The sequence below is a fragment of the Enhydra lutris genome, unplaced genomic scaffold, assembly GCF_002288905.1.
Source record: "Enhydra lutris kenyoni isolate GAN:26980312 unplaced genomic scaffold, ASM228890v2 scaffoldscaffold76, whole genome shotgun sequence".
NCBI lineage: Eukaryota > Metazoa > Chordata > Mammalia > Carnivora > Mustelidae > Enhydra > Enhydra lutris.
In genome coordinates, this window is record NW_019154160.1 from 3,400,165 (window position 1) to 3,416,566 (window position 16,402).

A 16,402-nucleotide genomic window follows, 5' to 3' on the forward strand; every position below is an offset into this window, starting at 1 on the left:
CAGGCAGCCACTTCTCAGCAGTAACCGAGAAATCCGTTAGCGAAGGAGGGAGGGCAAGGGGCACATTTTGGAGGACAGTTAATTACCTCCCTGACACACTCTCTGGGCCAGTTTCTTGGTCACTAAACTGAGGAGGAGATCATACCTAGCTCATATGCACGGCGTGAGGTTGGATGGTGATCACGCAATGATTATTAGCTGCTATTGTTAACATTAGGAACTGGACCTTGCTATCATTTTCCCCGAGCTGAAAGGCTGCACCTTGTGGATGAATCCAGACATTGTGGGGCCGGGGTTCTGGGGTTCCAGAAGCAAGTCAGTTGCAAATTCCCTGGGAAGACACTATTTTTGGATATAGGTCTTTCATCTGGTAAGAGGGAGGACGGTCTACTCTCCCTCCTCCTCCCCTCTGTCTGCTCAGTCTTTCTTCTGTGGAGTTCGTTCAGGAAGGAGGGATTGGAAAAAGGGCCATGGTCCCTTCCAGGTCTGGCAGGGGCTCCCTCTGGCTGGGACGGCTTACCTGAGCAGCAGGGGACAGGTGTTGCCTTTCCCATGGACACTGGAGAGTGAACCAACCCAGTGACCTTCTGCAGCAACGGCATGGCCCAGGGAGTCCTCACCCTCTTTGCGGGAGCACCGGTGGCCTGATCTATGCCTCCTCCCTCCACCCTGCCCTAGGGGCCCATCTCCTCTCCACCTGCTCACCTGGCAAATCAGCTGCCTACACAGGCATTTACCTGGCTAAGGAAAGACCCATCTCCTCTTCCGCCATCCCAGCCCCGCTCACACACCCCTCCTTTGTTAGGGAGGAAGGAGAGCACCATGGAGGTCTCGGCTTCACAAGGAACCTGGTTAGATGAGCTCCCCTGGGGCGCGGTCACCTGTGAACTTCCTGCGCCATCCTGGAAAGGTGACAGCAAGCAACGGAACTCCACCCTGACATCTCGAGCCTCTGGGAATACCATTGGTGTCGCCCTGCCCCCAGCTCGGTCCTAGGCTGACCTTTTCTGCCCTTCCCCTCCATCCTCCCGGCCAGATTGGTGGGGCCGGCTCCAATTCCTATCTGAAACCAGGGCCAGACAGACATGTGGACACCCTAGGCAGGCTCATCCCTTGGCACACCTTCAAGACAAAGCACTTTAAATATTTGTTCAATAAAAATTCAGTAGGACCGAAGAGATACTGATGTTCTGTTAATGGTTACAGAAAGATTTTTCCTTTCTCATTCCTCACCACTGGCCAAAGAACTGATGTTCTAAAACAGAAGAAGCCAAATACCCAGTAAGATCTGTCTCGTTGTTTTCTGTAAATTCTCCTTTTTCAGTCTTTCCTGTAGTTTCTGAAAGGGAGTGATTTCCCTAGAGGCATACACCAGAGTTTCAAATTTACGTAACAAAACAAAACTCGTTTTTAATTTCACGCTACACTTTATTTATTTTCCAAATTTCGCCCGACTGTGCCTGTTAGCTTTTAGCTGACTGTGAGAGCATGGGAATGCCTGGGTGAGCAATGTGTTTACTTCTTTTTTTTTTTTCTTTTCTTTTTTATCCCATTTTGGTTTTTATGTTTGTTTGTTTGTTGGGGGTTTTTTGGTTGTTTTGTTTGCTTGTTTATTTTGAAATGCCCAGTCCAGCTTACCCTGCTAGGGTCAGAGTGAGAGCTGTTTCCAGCCACACAGTTAGGTGAGGCGGAGCTCAGAGGACCTGGGTGCGCCTGGATTTTCCTGGAGATAATTTCGTGCTCTTGGGTGCTGCTCAGTGGGTGTGTCCCCTGTTCCGGCTACCCGATGGGGCCACCACCCCCTGCTCCAGGGAGCACCTCTCCACTCTCTTGGCCCCTCTCCCAAACCCTCTCTCTAGTGCTTAGAGGGCTGTGCTCAGTCGAGGCACCTCACCCACAGTGAGCTCCTAAAGCAAATTCTGCCACTTTAATAGCACATGCAGGGGAAAAAATGTTCGCCTGGATGCCAACTTGCCCAGCTGGAATCCAGTCCCAGCCCCTTACTGACTGTGTAAGCTTAGCAAGCAATTCGGCCTCTCAGGATGTCTGGGTGACTCAGTCAGTGAAGCGTCTGCCTTCAGCTCAGGTCATGATCCCGGGGTCCTGGGATCAAGTCCCACATAGGGCTCCCTGCTCAGCGGGGAGCCTGCTTCTCCCTCTCCATCTGCCTCTCCCCTGCTGTGTTCTGTGTGTGTGTGTGTGTGTGTGTGTGTGTGTGTGTGTGTGTCAAATAAATAAATGAAATCTTTTTTTTTAAAAAATTCAGCATCTCTGAACCCAGGCTCAGTCAACTGTAGGGAAGGATAAAGGCCTCAAGCTCACTGGATTATCCAGAGGTTTCAGGTACCATATGCAGAGTCTGGCCACGGGAGGCTCACGATACACAGACACTCCTCTTCTTAGGATAACTGGCCTGTGGCTGTCTTCCTGCAAAGTGGTGTCAACGTTCCTTACCCTGCGTACACAGATCTGAGGCAGGTAACTGTGTCAAAAACCGGAAGGCCACCCAGCTGTCAGCTCTGACCTCCCCCTTCCATGGGTGACCCCTCTAGGTGGTTTGAAGCTAAACGGCTGTGGAGTGTTGACGGGGCCCCTTCCTACACACGCCTGCCAGACCCCAACTCTTCTCACCAAAAGACTAGTGATGATGCAATTGTCACAGTCCCAAAGTTCGGATGCATACGTTCCTGAGTCCTAGACAAGGCTTAACCTCCTACTAGTCTACTGATCTGGGGTGAATTAGAAGAGTACCATCTTTATCACCGAGTTTTGTAGGGATTAAGTGGGGTAGTGGGTCCTCTAGGCTTCTCAGCACAAGCCTGCGGAAAGGGGTGTTATGGGCCCAAGGAGGGGGTTCTGACACCCTGGAGAAAACCACATGTCTCTCAGGCTTCTGCACTAGGAGAAACAGGAAGCTCTTCTTGGGGATGGTTCTGGGCCCCGAGGATGAGGATGGGCTGTGAGTGCAGAAGACTGGGGTGTGGGACCCCTTTAAAGCCCTAGAGGGCTGGAGGCCTGTCATAAAGTAGGGGACCAACCCCACTCCCGGGGACAAAGGCAAGGACGACAGGAGTCGATTCTGATTTCTCTGCCATCTCTGCAAGGGACATCGTCCTTGGCACCCTCCGCTTCCTGCTCTTTCTTTCTCTTTTCCCCATTTCCCTTTGTAATCACTTTTGATCCTTGTACAACACAGGGGTTAGGGACACCAAGCTCCCTTGCACTCAAAAATCCACAAATAACATCTGACTCCCTTAAAACCTAGCTGCTGGTAGCCTGCGGTTGACCAGAAGCCTTACTGAGAACATAAAGAGCCCATGAACACGTTTTGTATGTTCTATGGATGAGACGCTGTTTCTACCATAAAGTAAGCTAGAGGAGAGAAAATATTATTGAGAAAATCATTAAGGATGAGAAAATACAGTTATAGGACCATACTGTATTTATGGGGAAAAAAACTCTACACGTAAGTGAATCCCGGCAGTCCGAACCCACGTTATCCAAGGTGAACTGTACTTGAGGGCAGGAACTCTCCCGTCCCTGGTGCCCCACCCAGTCTGGCCTGCTGCTGATGCGGAATTTGTTTCTTTGGACGCGTTCTGTTAAGCAAGAGAAGAGTCCTCTGTCCCACCTCAGTTATCCCGGGACTGGAGACCCAGGCCATTACTCCGCCAAGAAGCATTCAGGGGGCTCAGAGCCATCAGGCGCCCCCACGGGCTTGTTGATCTCATCTGAGAGGCAACTAAGCTTAACTTCCTATGCCGCCTCGGAATAGGAATGGTGGCTGAGTAGAGAGACGGCCCCTGAGGGCACACACGTTCCTGGGTGGGAGAGCTGGGCATGGTGTGCCTGTGCAAAGTCGTAAGCCACTGGAGGACCAGAACTGGGCACCTGGGAGGGACACACCCTCGAAGACATTAGTCTACATTTCTTTCACTTTGGTCTTAGAGACACCCAAAGCAAAATTGGATCCTTGTAACCAGTCAGGGGTTGGAGAACACAAGAGACAAGCATCCATTATGCTCAGATCTTGTTCATCCCAGAGTTGGAAGGAAGAGGCTCTGTAAGGTCAAGGCTGGCCATGCCACTGAACAGAGCAGGCTTCCCAGGACGACTGGCTGCCCCCAAGAGCGCAGGTGGCCTGGGGTCTTGCCAAGGATTCAGTTCCCTCGCAACAGAAACAGATGAGAAGTGGGCATGTGTGTACCACATTTTTAACAAGCAAAGAAAGCAGCCAACACCGGTGAGCGAAGACTGAGCTATCTTCTGGAATAATCAAGTGTCTGAAAAATCAATTCTACCAAGGAGAGACAACATAAAGAAGGCTGAAATGCCTGCTGTGTGTTCGGTTGAAATTCTGTACGGGTTTCCTGGTGCAGGAAATCCATACCAGGAATCAGAGGGAGGCAGAAGAATTATTGGGCAGGTATAATATCACGTGTGACTCACGAAGAAGTTGTAAAGATAACACTTGTAAAAAGGAAGTAAGGAACAGCAGGCTTTTTACCAATGCATCAGGGAAAAGATACACTGACCGGAAAATGGTCCTCTCCTAACTCAGGCGGGGCATGGAATCAACGAGGGGTCTGAAATGGTCAAGGAAACAGTCCATTCTTCAAAACTATCCTTAGCAATCGGAGTGAGAAGGGGAATACAAACACCAAAGCCTTCGGAAATAACTACCGGCAGAAGCAGAGGCGGTACCCTTGGGGCCTCCGAGGACCCCACGGAACAGGTGCAGGCAAGCTCCCGAGGGATTATGGGAATGGATCCACACCCACCAGGTCACCTACAGTAATGCCCAGGAAATGGCGTTGTTACCCTCATTATTACTTTCAGTGAACAAAGTTAGAGACAGTTCTGAAAGAAGACGTCCAATATTCTTTTTAATTTCTTTTCTGTGTTGCAGAATTCATTGTTGATGCACCACACCCAGTGCTCCATGCAGTATGTGCCCTCCTTAATACCCACCGCCAGACTCACCCAACCTCCCACTCTCCGCCTCCAAAACCCTCAGTTTGTTTCTCAGAGTCCACAATCTCTCATGGCTCAAGACATCCAATATTCTTGGTGGAAATAATCACAGAGGAGGAAGGGAGGAAAGCAGAAGACATTTTGACCCTACACGTCAAGGCGAATGTCAGTTACTGGGGAAACTCACCCAGCACGTGGAGGGTCACAAAACGCTCCTAAGTCTAAATTCCCAGCATGTGGATCTGAATCCAGCTGCGTTTACGGATGTGGTTTCAGGGACACCTGGGGGGCTCAGTCGGTTAAGCCCCCAACTCTCGATTTCAGCTCAGGTCATGATCTCAGGATTGTGAGATGGAGCCCCGGTCCGGTTCCACGCTCAGCAGGGAGCCTGCTTGATCCCCTCTCCCTCTCACTCTGCCCCTACTCCCTGCCCCTATCTCTCTAAAATAAAGAAGTAAATCTTTTTCAAAATGTGGTTTGTGCCCCCTCTCTCCCACCCAAAATGCCAAACTGGTGAAGAAAAGGCTGCTAACTAGACTGGCTTGCATTTTCGGTGGGTTTGTGCCTGCGCCATCCACAGACTCTAGAGGAAGACCAACGCCTGCGCAGCCCACACCCCCACCCCCCACACGAGTCCTGTGGGTTAGAAGACCCATCTTGAGGTCCTGCCATTACGACAGCCGCCCCTGGGCCCTGCACCTGCCTCACGGCCACAGTTCTATAGAGTTCTTTTCCATCTCCTTCTTTTGGCTCCCTTTCTTCTCAGATGCATTTATTGCTCTCATCTGAGCCCCCCCCCGCCGCCCGACCCTGTCCCCACCCCACCCAGGTGCCCATACCACTCACTGCCTCGGGACGACCCTGCAGAGCCCTGGAGGCTGGGCCTTCCTCCAGTCTTATGCTCTTAGGGCCAAGCCTGCTATGGGATGACAAAGCAAATTACATTAAATAGCGAGTGGGCTAACGTGCCCATGTTAGCAAGGTGCTTCAAGCGCTAAAGTCTTACTCCGGAGAAATAACTCGCAGTGCTGTTCAGGCTCTGGGGTGAGGTAATGGGGATGGTTTAGGGATGACAAGCCCATTGGGAGTCTCACATTAGAGACGTTGCCTGTGCGTAAGGCGTAAGCAGGTGCCGCTTACGGTTACACCCAGGGCAAGGGGCGTGGCTCTGAAAGGGGCCACATGTATCTATGTGAGGGACGCAAAAAGGAAGTCTGACTCATCTCTCTACCAAGTCCTATTTAATATCTCAATTATCTCTTTACTGGTCTTTTAAAACGGAGAGATGACAGTGACGTAATCTCATTTGTACGAATCTCTACGTATTATCACCCAAAATGATCATGTTAGGTAATAGATTTATTTGGCTATAAATTATGGAATTAATGTTGCTAAAACATAATTAGGTGTGCGTGTGAAATCGACACACCCTGGGGCTCACGCACGATGAAAATTACACGTAATAGTGTACTCTTGAAAACTCGTGTATAAATAGAAATACGTACCATTTTTAAACGCATTAAGGAACCTTGCTAGTTAAACAAAACCTATAATTATACCTATTTAAGAATGAAGATCCTCTACATTGAGAATATTTATGCTGTTTTTTATAATATGGTCTACTTGAATGTACGTATTTACACACTGTGACTACGTCCACATGAGTGTGGGTATGTGTGCACACAGTACTATGAAATATATGGTGGCTACATAGCCTTAAGCCAGTGGTAAATTTTCCTCCCCTGGTCTTACTTTCTTTTTTAAATTCCTGCCCTGTAAACCATCCAGGCCCTACTGAAGGCGGGTTTAGTTAGTTTATCGGTCTTCCATTGGCAGGACGCTCCCTGGGGGTCACGTCCTGCAAACAAATCAATCTTGCTCCCCATGGTGGGTAATTATAAAGAAACAGGACCCAGTGGAAACTGAGTCATATTGTTCTAACATCCCCTTCCCTGCAAACTGTTTTTCTCATTTTGCTTCCGAATTTGTCGGGGACTGGGGAGCCCTGAGCGGACCATTTCAGATGGAAATGTTGCTGGTTCCGCGTGGTAGGGCAAAGGAAAGCCCATAACCTCGTAGACTGGACTTCAATTTCCCGCCCAGCTTCCTGAACAGGGGTTTTCAGATTCTTTTAGCCCAATTATTTATTATCTGGGCTTACTGTATCTGTAGGTCACTGGCTGTTACTTTATTGCTGTGTTTATGAGCTGGTCCAAAAACTTTCAATCTTAAAAAGGTGAAATGATTCCATCTATAATTTCGGGGCTGGCTGTAACTGCCACGTAAGAATATGTTTTAGAATCTGCCTTCACAAAGAATTAAGATGTATACCTTACAGAAAATACTACGTGACAATCACAAAGTCAGTAGAGAAAGGGAGAGCAATGGCTAGATATTTCATTGTCTGTCTTCTCTGACTAACAACATTTTGGCAACCCACTTTGGGTTTTCTTTGGACAGGGAGTCCCTGGGTCTTGAAAGATGATCTCTTCCCACTGAGTGAAATGTCTCCTGCGTGTTATTCCTTGTTGGTTACCAGGGAGGCCTCCTTGATGTTGTCTGTTGCTCCAACCATCTTCTTGCTTGTTCTTGTCTACCTACAGATGCCGTCCATATTGTTCTTTACAACTTCGAACAGCCCACATCCTAGCCAGTGCTATGAAATCCAGGAAACTCTTGTATCACATACCCTGATTGGAGATTTGGAAAATGTGATCACAATATTTGTAAATGAAGATGTTCAAAGACAACATGGAAGCAGAAGAGGCAGAGGCATGCCCAGGGTAGAGAGAGGCAGCTACGAGGAATCATGGACAGCGACGTCAGCCAGCTCTGCACCCTCATCGGCAGGCTAGCCTGGAGGATGGTCCCCAAGGGCAACTCCGACTATCTCTTAACCAGTGCTGGGACTGATCCTGACACCCAGAAAAATTCCCAGGGCTTCTCATATCATGTTCCAAATACAACGGTAGAAAAGCTCATCAGATTTTTGCTCATAAGGTGTGGAGGTGGTGCATTTATTTGTATGGCAGAGGTAAAATGTTAATGATATTCAAAATGGATAGCATGCAATGAATTGATAAATCACCTCATTTATATTTTATAGGCATTGAATGTGGGTCCTTTCTTTCCAGCCGTCTCCCCTTGGTCCAAAAGATCTATAATGTCATAACAGTGGAGAATCCCAGCATTGCTACTGTCATTTCCTTTTTTAGACACATTTATTGATTACACTCTGATGCCTATTGCCTCCTTTAGACTACGGGTAATTCGGAAGCAATAGGAGCCTTTGACCACAATAAGGGGATTGCTCCCGCCAGATCAGCTGGGTTCTAGGACCAAAAAAGTAACTCTGGGCACAGGATATGACAGACTCAGAAAGAAAGCTCAATGAAGAGACAAGAGTCCAGAGTTCGAATCCTGGCTCCACCACTAACTAGCTCCGTGACTCTGGACAAAGTCACCTCAGTTCCCTCATTTGGCAAAGGGAGGGATAGACTGCGTGGTCTCCAAGAGCCCTCGTGGCTCTAACATTTTATGTTCCTGTGACAACGGAAGCTCTAACAATCAGACACATGGAGAAATTGGTAGTGGTCCAATGTCTCTGATTTCCTTCGATGGGATCCGGGATAGCTGAGGGAGAGAGCCATCTAGGCACACTGGGAACATCCTGAAAACATGCTGAATCAGGAAGAGACACAAATGAGGGAAACTGGAATGATTATCAAAGGGATCCAAGGTTTTGATGAGGAAATCGGCAGAGAACAGCACACCAGCCCTGGTGACTCCGGGCAACCCTGGGTGATGGTGTGAGCACGTGACTTCAGGTTGAGGAATGATTCCAGGAGAACGGATCAGAGCCGGGACCACACGTGCTGGGAGTATCCTGGGGCCCCCGTTCTCAGCATATCCAGGTTGCTTAGCATGGCATGGACCTCCCCCCCTTCTTAATGGAACAGCTGGTGCTACACAGTAATATATTCTTTTTTGAAACTCAAAATGACAACAACAACTAGGGCTTCTGGGGACCATTTTCAGAGCGGCATTTGAGCATGGGTGGACGACTGAATCAACCTACTATGTCACCCAGTTCTCACTGATGAAAGGCACGTGGTTAGCAATTAGTCTTTTGAGGGAAAGATGGATTTATTCAATAAATGATGCTAAGATTTTGGAGAGACAAAGCTAAGCATGTAGGGGGAAAATTAGATTACTTACTTCACCTCATATGCCAAAATAAATTCCAAAAGAATTAAATATTTAAATGAAAAAAATGGCAAAAGGGAAAACAAATTTTGAGTTATTTCTGGAGACAAAGTTTAATAACCTTATTATATAAAACCTGCTTATAAATAACACAGGAGAAATTCCCTAATGAAAAAAGAAATAAAGAACAGAAACAGGCAACTCATAAATGAAGACATAAAATTGACCAGTAAACAGATGAAAAATGTCCAATCTCATAAAGAAATCAAAGTAAACACAAATGGAAACATTTGAAATATGACTTTAGTCCAACAGAGATTTTACTTTAGGGGCGCCTGGGTCGCTCAGTCCATTAAGCATCTGCATTTGCCTCAGGTCATGATCTCAGGGTCCTGGGATCAAGCCCCACAGCAGGCAGCCTGCTTCTCCCTCTCCTCCCCACCTGTGCTCTCTCTCTTGCTATCTGTGTCTATCTCTCTCTCAAATAAATAAATAAAATCTTTTAAAGAATGATTTTACTTTTTTTTTTATGTTATGTGAGTTACCATATACTACATCATTAGTTTTTGATGTAGTGTTCCATGATTCATGATTTGCATATAACCTCCAGTGCTCATTACAACACATCCATCACAGAGCAACCCTATCCTCCCACTCCCCTCCCCTCTGAAACCCTCAGATTGTTTCCCAGAGTCCATAAACTCTCATGGTTCATCTCCTCCTCTGATATCCCCCCCTTCAGTTTTCCCTTCCTTCCCCTAATGTCCTCCATGCTATTCCTTATGTTCCACATATGAGTGAAATCATATAATTAACTTTCTCTGCTTGCTTATCTCACTCAACATAATCCCCTCCAGTTCCACCCATATTGATGCAAATGGTGAGTACTCATCCTTTCTGACGGCTGTGTAATATTCCATTGTATACATGAACCACATGGAATAAAGAAGATTTGACTTTAAATAGCGCTGAATGTTGGTGAAGCTTTTTATTTATTTATTTATTTATTTGCCTATTTTATTTTATTTTATTTCTTTTCAGTGTTCTAGCATTCATTGTTTATGTACCACACCCATGCACTACATGCCCTCCCTAATACCCACCACCACGCTCACGCTTTGAGGGAACCGTGAACCCATACTGTATGCATGGCTCGCCAGTAGTCATGGTCACTGGGTTGCACTTGGAATATACTGGTACCCTGGATGGAGACTGGCCAGCTGTTTACCAAATCCATCTTTCTTTCTTCTGGGCTTAAAACCAGACTACATGTCTCAGCCTTCTTAAAGAGAGGAGTGGCCATGCAACTAAATGTTGGCCAAAGGGATGTGGCCAGAAAAGAGGCCCACCGTTCTAGGCCTGCCCATAGATGCCAGACATATGACCCTACCATCTCTCCCGTGTCTGCTGACCAGAAGCAGAGCATGTAGCCAGGCATCCCAAGAGTCTAGGAAGCCACAAGATTTAAAAAAAAAAAAAAAAAAAAAAAGCCCTAGGTAGAACAAGCTCCCTCTCTTGACCCTTGTGCCATTTTGTTCTTCACGGACAAGGAATAAAATTCTTCTGTATTAAACCACTGAGGATGGGAGTTTATTATTCTATCAGCTCGTGAGCATTACTGTCAGGGACCTTTTTTTTTTTTTCTTTTTTTTTTTTAATGGCACCTTGAAGGCAGGTGCTTTGAAAAACTTAAATATGTGACAATGATTTAGTGACTGAGGAACAGGTGGAGAAGATAGACATGGAGGCCAGATGGTCTGCAAGCCATGGTAAGTCATGGCAAATATTTGGTAAATGTGCAGCCTGGAATGTCTTGGAAGGGAGACTTCAGGCCTCCTGAGCCCTCAGCTCCAGAGAAAGTGGTGGCAGGCATTAGAGTGACCACCTAGATCTGTGACCACCTAGATGTAGGTATGTAAATACCTTTTACCAGAATCACATGGTTTTCCAGCAGAGAGAGAGAAGGTGTGAGAAAGTCTACAGATAAAAAGTCTACAAATAAAAATTTAAAGGTAGAAGAGTCAGTGCTTCTGGACCCCAAATAATAAGAGATAAGACTGGAAAATTCTCGTCAAACTTCCCAGTTAAACAACAAAAAGATTTTAAAAAAAGAGATTTGGATGGTGGCAATGATCCAGTCACCCAAGGTTGATTTTAAAGATTACATCCTGGTAGTCATGAACTTGAGGAGGAGGGGGCACAGAGATAAGGCAGGCTGGAGGGCTTTGCCTAGGAAAGGCCCTCAGCTGGGCTGCTGGTCCAGGAACAGCCTGGAAAAAGACAATAAGAAGCTACTAAAGACTTAAGGGAACTCTGCCACCATGAAAATGAGAAATCTAGACCATAAAGGTCTTTGGTTTGGGACTAAAACAGCACTTGGGTCCTCAAATTTGTTGGGTCAGGCACTACACTGGGATGGCTGAGCGGTCTATTATACTAAACCTCTCTTATTCTCTGTTGGGATGTTGACCCTGGAAGGATTGCAGGCCCAGGACTAATTCCTAGGGACAGGGAACAACGCAGGAGGGTGTCTTTCAAATGTAAACTAACCAGGTCAGTGCCCTCACCTCCAGCCCTGTCCTCTGCGCAGTTTTTTTTTCTTTCTTTTTTTCCCCCAGTGTTCCAAGATTCATTGTTCATGCACCACACCCAGTGCTCCCTGCAGTAGTTCCCTCCTTAATACCCACCACCAGGCTCACCCATCCCCCCACCTCCCTTCCCTCCAAAACCCTTAGTTTGTTTCTCAGAGTCCACAGTCTCTCATGGTTCATCTTCCCCTCTAGTTTCCCCCAACTCCCTTCTCTTCTCCATCTCCCCATGTCCTCTGTGTTATTCCTTATGCTCCACAAGGAGGTGAAACCATATGATAATTGACTCTCTCTGCTTGACTTATTTCACTCAGCCCATTTGTAGCCATTGCTACAATGAACACTGGGGTACAGATGGCCCTTCTTTTCACTACATCTGTATCTTTGGGGTAAATACCCAGCAGTGCAATTGCAGGGTCATAGGGAAGCTCTATTTTTAATTTAAGGAATCTCTATCAGGTTTTAACTCTCTAGGACACTATGCCCCTCCCCTAATCAGGGCCAGGTACCAGACAACTGGAAACAGCCCCACACCCAGAGTCTGCTGAAACTATTCAAGCTGCCCATCCTAAGCCTGCTTGCTGTGCCTCCCCCCTTCCATTTCTTCTTGTGGGAACCACAGTAAAGGCCCTTGGCCACATTTCCACTGGCTCCCTCTGCCTCCTGATGACCCTGGTGCTTCCCTGTCTGTCCCTGATGTCATGTTCCCCTCCGCTGGGGTCTGGGAGTAACAAACTATCTTTTCAATGGCCGCGGTCTCCTGATCCATTGACCTGACTGTACCGCAAATTTTCTATCAATATACTATATTTTAAAACAACTAAGCATTAATACCCATTTTAGATGTTGCTATGGAGAAAGATGCACCAAGGGGTTCCTCCCAGTGAACAGGATCAGGTATAACTGAGGACCTTCCCCTCTCCCCAGGGTAGGGTGCCTTTATAATGCCTGTCTGGCCAGATTTCAAAATTGCCATGACCAGGGAGCCACCCTGTGTTTCTTATTCTTCCCTCCTTTGAATGGGAATGTTATCGTGTTACCCTGTCCCTGGTGCACAATTATATATCGGAAATGAGGAGGGGAAGGAATTTGTCTTCTGAATTCTCAGGTTTCTGGATCATGGGGAGCTGTACAGGTCTGGCCTGGAGAGGAGAGTTCATTCCCCAGAGACCCTCAACTCCAGGGAATGGCATGGGGGGGGGTGTCTTCGAGTTGTTCCCCATGGAGAGGTTAAATCTGTTCCATGTGGAAAAGAAAAAGGAAAGAGATAAATAATTGGTCATCAGAAGGGCAGACCATGGTCTAGACTACCAAGTTCTTTTTAAGATTCTTCCCCTATTTCCTGGGCTCACTACTAACCTATATTTGTGTCCCCACTGACAGCAGATATGACCACATGTTTGAGCTCAAGCAAGGCGACAACGGGGTTGAAAAGATGCACATGACTTCCAGCCCTGGCCTGGCCTCCCGATGTCTTTCCCTCAGCCTCAGGTCCGTGCGAAGGCTCTAGGACACCAGTCTATGGCCCTGGAAACACCACCAGAGGACAGAAGGATCCTCAGTCCCTATATGATTTCCCTCTCTGCCACCAGCCGGCCTTTGACTTCACGAAAACACCACTCCCCCCAAAAGTTATGTCATGTGGCAGTCCTGGGGAGTACGATCTGGAAATAGACCACAAAACTGATCACATGATAAATCATTTGATTCACTGCGGAGTGGCTAAGATCACAGGCTTATACTAGCTGTTTGACCTTGACCAAGTTACTCACTCTGTGTGTCTCTTTCCTTACTCATAAGATAGGTACTCTGACAGTAACTATTTCAAAGGGTTGCGGGGAAGTTTCAGTAATTCACTGAATTATTAATTCAATATTTATAAAAGCTTTTAGAACAGAGTTAAGCTTCAAGGTACTGTACAAGTTAATTTTTATTTGAATTCACAATTCCACTTTTAGTATCATCCTAAGGTCATAGTCTTAGATTTTATTTACTTATTCACCAGATGTTTGGGGAATTCTGACCATCTGCCAGACATTCTAATAAGCCCTGAGTAAACAGTGGTGAAAAACTGATGTGGCCAAGGATTTGTAAACAGGGATTTTCTGCTATATTATTCATGCCAAGAAAAAAAAAAAAAAAAAAAAAAAAAAAAACAAGAATAACTTGGATGTCCCTCAATAAGAAATTATGAAAGAAATTATGCTATACCTATGGAGGGGAACAAAATCTTGACACTAAATAAATCAAACAGAAAAGCCTCAAAATGCTTTGGAAAATATTCACGATGTAAGTACTTGCCTCAGGGCCTCTGTATGTGCCCTTCTATATGCTTGGAAAGCTTGAAACATAGAAATTGCTTCATAAATAATTGCTGGATGAATTAATGAACTGGAAGAGACAAATTGTAAAATAATACATACTATATATTTCTGTTTTGTAAGTACATGCATAGTAGAGAGACTTTCAAGTTTACCAAAATATTACAATGACTAGGGTCGGTTGCGAAGATTGTGGGTGATTCTGACTGTTTGTATTTGGGGAATTTTCTCTAACAAACGTTTTATTATTATTATTTAAAAAGGCAGCTTGTTTTTAAAGGAGAGTCTGCATATGAAGGATCAAATATAGTTCACTTCCTAAGGAAAATAGGAATACAGACTTCAGAACAATAATATGAGCTAATTTTATCACATGCTGACCACGCACCAGCCAGTGTTCTAAATGCTTCACATGCATTACTCCATTTAAACATCACCACGACCTAAAGTGGTGGCCATGACCCTCACCCAGCAGGGTCTGACAGCAACCACCCTGAGATCCCTAGGCTGGGGTAACTTATCCTCCCCAGAATGGCACTGATTTGATCGCAGTCCTTGGGCCAGCCATTTTTTTTTTTTTTTTTTTTACTTTCTTTCTTAATTGTGGTAAAACACATCTACAATCTAACCTTTTAGCCATTTTTCAGTGGCATTCAGTGCTTTCAGAGTCTGCGACCACCATCCCCATTCAGCCCCAGAACATTTTGTCTCCCCAGACTTAAACCCTGTCCCCACTAACTGCCTGTTTTTCCGTGACCTCAAGCCCCCGGCAACCACCGCTCTGCTTCCGGTCTCGACGAATTTAACTACTCTAGGTGCCTCTTGTAAGTGGAATCACAGTGTTTGTCCTTTTGTGACTGCTGTGTCTCACTTAGCATGTCTGCAGTGTTCACCCACGTTGTCTCAGGTGTCAGAATTCCCTTCCTTTTTAAGGTTGAATCTTCTATTGTGTGTACACACGGCTTTCCGTGTAGCCACTCATCTGTTGATGGGCACTTGAGTCGACTTCTACCTTTTGGCCACTGTGAATAATGTTGCTGTGAACACGGATGTGGGACTGTGTATTCAAGTCCCTGCTTTCAATTCTTCTGAGTACATAGACAGAAGCGGGATCGCGGGTTCATAGGGCAATGCTGCTGTAACTGCTTTCCAGAAGGGGCTGCTTCAAAACCCAGGACTTAGAGGAAGTCAACCTGGTGCCACTTTTCTTAATGCTTCTCTCTCTTTTTTTTTTTCTTTTTTCTTTCTTTCTTTCTTTCTTTTTTTTTAAGATTTTATTTATTTGTCAGAGAGCACAAGCAGGGGGAGCAGCAGGCAGAGGGAGAAGCAGGCTCCCCACTGAGCAAGGAGCCCAATGCGGGAATCGATCCCAAGACTCTGGGATCATGATCTGAGCCAAAGGCAGATGCTTAACCAACGGAACCGCCCAGGCGTCCCCGCACTTATCCCTTCTGCCTTGTTTTCTCAGCTCTCCTCGTCTTAGCCCCCACTGCTTTCTTTCACCCTGGGAGGCCACAGAGGAGAAAAATGGTGTAAGTAGTTTCAGGAGCTCCACGCCAGATTTAAGGTAGGACACACTTCTGTGACTCCTTTCTTCCTGCACAAGGGGGCTAGGACCCTGTGGGTCCCTGAGTCGGATGAAAATGGCAGTCAGGTTGGAATTCTAGCCATGCCCCACAGATAGCTAATAGCACCCCTAAGAAAAGTTAGAAGCTCCGTTTTCCAATCCATAAAATGCCTTTTCTCTCTGATTCTCAGAACTAGGTTCTGATTGATTACTCTAGACTTACAAAGGCCCAGACAAGAGTAAAAGGCTAAGCAAACTGTTTCCATTTTGGCGGAACACTGTGCTGAACAAAGAATTTCATGTCACTGGTGGGACGATGCTTTAGAACACAGGCTGCATCCATTAGGTGACAAGCAGTCAGGAACACACCCAAGGCTCCTTCCCTCCTACCAGCTTTGGGGACAGGGGACCCAGGGCGCCCCAGACACATTCCCCCTTCTGCAGGAAGGCTGCCTTTCTCTGTTGCCCGTCATTGGATTTTTTATGCTTGAAAGTTAAACCTCCCAGGTGACACTTACGAAGCACCTGAATCAGAAAAACAACAGCAACACCCAAAACAGCAACAACGAAGGAACTGGGAACTGAAAGGAAACTGTCTTCTTTGTATCCAATGCCAAACGGATTTCTTTCTTGCTCCATGTGTCTCTTCTCTCTTCACGTCTGAGAAGAAATGAGGTTACCCGCCACCACCAGGAACGGCCCCTCCCAGTCACGTGAGGGGGCCCCCAGCCTCTCTCCATGGTCAG